We start from the raw sequence: 897 nt of genomic DNA on the forward strand, positions 1-897 counted from the left end.
TAAAAAATAATATGAATGGAATGATAAATTACAAGAAGCGACTCATCATATTTTGTAAATTTTAAATAGGATTATACGGCAAACTTTTGAGCTGACGTCATCAATTTTTTGGAAGGGATAAGCAAATATATTTTGACTAAAAAATTATTATGCTCTTTATAACCTTAAAACATTTGCAAGATTTCAAAGCATTGGGTTCTGTAGTTCCTGATTAAATTAATAAAATAAATTTACGCATTCATTAATTTTTGGGGTCATCCTGTATATGCAAATCCAAAAAACATGAATGGAATCACAAGAAGAGACTCATCATTTTATACAATTTAGATAGGATTTATTCAGCAAAATTTTGAGATGACGTCATCAATTTTTTAGAGGGGATAAGTAAATATATTGTGATTAAAACGGTGCTGGTTTAATAACAAAACAATATTGTTCGTCTATAAAACAAGCTCGTCTTAGACAAAATATTCGTAAAAAAAATATGTCGTAAAAAATGTACGTATGCTGGTCCCGACTGCGATTATGGTTTAAATATTTTTTAGAAAATCCTGTCATGGATGTAGAAACATTTGTGACAGCCAAAGAGGTTTTTTTGAGAAAATTATCTTTGAATTTAGACCAAATTGAAATAGACACTAGGCAACAGGCACAGTTGGGCAAAAGAAAGAGAAATTAGGGTTACGGCTTCAAATTTTGGACGTATTTACAAACTTAGACCGACTACAGCAATAGCTAAAACTGTGGAGTCTCTATTGTACAGTACATTTAGAGGTAATAGTCATACATACTATGGACAGCAAAGTGAGGAAAAAGTTGTCAAGTGTTTTGAAATAAATAAAAATGTAAAAACTGAACGGTGTGGCTTGTTTATTTTAAAACAATTTCCTTACTTGG

The sequence above is a fragment of the Zophobas morio genome, unplaced genomic scaffold (assembly GCF_036711695.1).
Source record: "Zophobas morio isolate AGI-343-1 ecotype UQ-CSIRO unplaced genomic scaffold, CSIRO_AGI_Zmor_V1 ptg000012l, whole genome shotgun sequence".
NCBI classification, from domain to species: domain Eukaryota; kingdom Metazoa; phylum Arthropoda; class Insecta; order Coleoptera; family Tenebrionidae; genus Zophobas; species Zophobas morio.